The sequence below is a fragment of the Montipora foliosa genome, chromosome 1 (assembly GCF_036669935.1).
Source record: "Montipora foliosa isolate CH-2021 chromosome 1, ASM3666993v2, whole genome shotgun sequence".
Taxonomy (NCBI): Eukaryota; Metazoa; Cnidaria; class Anthozoa; order Scleractinia; family Acroporidae; genus Montipora; species Montipora foliosa.
Window position 1 is genome coordinate 52,935,953 of NC_090869.1, and position 2,500 is coordinate 52,938,452.

At 40.1% G+C, this 2,500-nt stretch overlaps 1 pseudogene; it reads right to left on the reverse strand.

The window, feature by feature from the left end:
• The window catches only part of LOC137971185 (uncharacterized), a 225,030-nt pseudogene that overhangs the window by 97,190 nt on the left and 125,340 nt on the right, over window positions 1–2,500 (reverse strand).

The following is a 2,500-nucleotide window of genomic DNA, read 5'->3' on the forward strand; positions in this document are numbered from 1 at the left end:
GTTATTGATTCCAGCAACTGGAACACCATTTTTTTTTTTTTTTTAATCCAGAGTTCGGAAATCGAACGATCGATTGGGTTCGATTGCCCATATTTTTTTTTGTGTGAGTACGATTTGGTTCGATTGCAGAACTCAATCGAACTCAATCCACGGATTGGGTTCGATTGTTTTCGATTGAAATTTAGTTCGATTGGGTTCGATTTGCTACACCGGGAAATGGAAAAATCACGATGATACTCGAGAAGTCTGTTCGGCGTTTTGTTTGTTTGTTTTTTTTTTTATTTCCAACTCCGCACATCATGACAAACATCTGAAGAATTAAGATTTTTCCGAATTCTGTTGGCAAAACGGCCATTACAACTATAGAGTTAAAGAGATGGCGAATTGACAGTTCTTGTTCCCTTTTCAATGTAAAACTGAGAACCGATTCGGTCAACTTCAGCACACAATTCAAAACCTTCCACATCTTCCGCCATTGTCTTGGTCACGCTAGAACTAACAAGAAACATTTTGATCGAAAATTTGTCACCTGCCAATCATTGCGACTGTGCCGCACCAATCAGAAGCCCCCGTTCGAGGGCGAACGGGTTTTTCAAAAATAGAGGGTCTTCTTGCAAGCGTTCCCTCAGTCTCTTGCCCCAACTTTCGCGCGACCAGTTTCCAGAAATCGTTTCGGAGCTCTTGTGTCGAACAGGAACGCTTGTTACGCAGGCTACGTTTCAGGTCTATGAAAGGGCAGGGATTTCACGAGTCGAAGAATATGAAAGGGTAGGGAAATCTGTCATTTAGGTATTTAAAAAGCCTTTTATTACTTTCCAATGGAAGGTATACGAAAAGGGTATCTTTTCTGCAAAATGGTATTAAACTTATTAATCCCCGTATTAAACTTATTACATTAGGCCTTTGTCTACAATAAGACACTTTAATTTTTGCGCATTTGATAGACATTTCATTGACATTTTACCTTTGATGGCATAAACCCGATTGGCCCATGGTCACTAACAAAATCGAATTAACTGTACAGAGCATTTAAAAGAATCGGAGCAAATGGAAAATTGCTATCCTATTTCTTATTTACGATTTCACTACAAATTTGTCCTCTGTCGAAGACAGGTCATAACGAACACGACTATGCAAATTTAGTGTTTTATAAAGATGAAGAACACGTTAGTCCTTCGCACCGGTTCATTAGGCCTTTTGTCTGCAATAAACACTTCATTTTATTTGGTTAAGAATTTAATAGACATTTCATCGACATTTTACCTTCAGACCCGCAGGCTGCAGATCTGCCGTACTTGTCAAAGGTCTGGTCCGCTGTGGCACTGGCATAGCACGATCATGATCATGATCATGATCATCGCATGGCGACCTGAATTACCTGAATTATCATGCAACTTGTAATTGACTGCAGACTGTTTTCGACTGAAGGCCAATGAGCTTTACTCGAAATTCACAAAAGCATGCCCAAGATGTCCGCCAGCAAGGACTCACCATATACCTGGAGGCTATCACAAAGAGTACAGTTCGCTCCAATAGTTTGTATCTTAGCCTGCAGTCCTCGCATTTATAGTTGCCAAACGGATGCCATTAACACTCACCTGTGATATAGTATACCTGATTGGCCCATGGTCCGCCCTCGCCTTCAGACCCACAGGTTGCAGATCTTCCGTATTTGTTTTTTGCTGTAGCACTGGATGCGCACCATCCTCCATTTTGAACTGCAAACATCTTGTATCCTTTTCGCAAGGCAGCCACAGCGCACTTTGCAATGGGGTTCTTGCAAGCACCAAAAAGTACTATTTTGTCTCCTTATAACTTCGTAAAATAATTAATCTACTTAGTTAAGACTTACCACATCGAGCGCTGTCATAATGGTCACCTTCTACTCACATTTTCTAATTAGGCCCTACTCAATATTAATGCACCAGTCAAAGTAAACCCCGACCCCGCCCCCCCTCCCCAGGGGGGAAATAACAGAAAACGCCCCACCCCCCTAGGGCAACTGAAGATGTTCCTAATGGATTTTCCCTTAAAAATTTCACAAGGCAGTAGAATGAAAATATTTTTAACAATGCCAGTTTATTGTTAGGACAATGTTAGTCATAAGATTCCGTAAGTTATTTCAACAATATTCAGAAAGGTTATCATTTGATACATACTACTAACTATGATCACAGTCTTTACAGAACCAAGACCCAGCAGGCACAGTTTCTTCAGTACCTTTTTTGCATGCCTCATTATCAATAAGATGTCTCCAACTGCAACAATCCTAATGTCTCTTAGAATGTCTTTTGTGATGTCCTCCAGCATATTTTCTTGCATCCTACATAAACATAATAATGCAACAAAGCTTGCTTCTGTGCTATACAGCCAACAGATGTAAACCAAAAAAGGTTATTTTGGTTTTCTCATCTGATCTAGGAATACACATCGACAGGATTACTTTAAATCTTCCATGCAGTATTTCTTAAATAAGCTGGGCAGAACATATTTTCTCAAT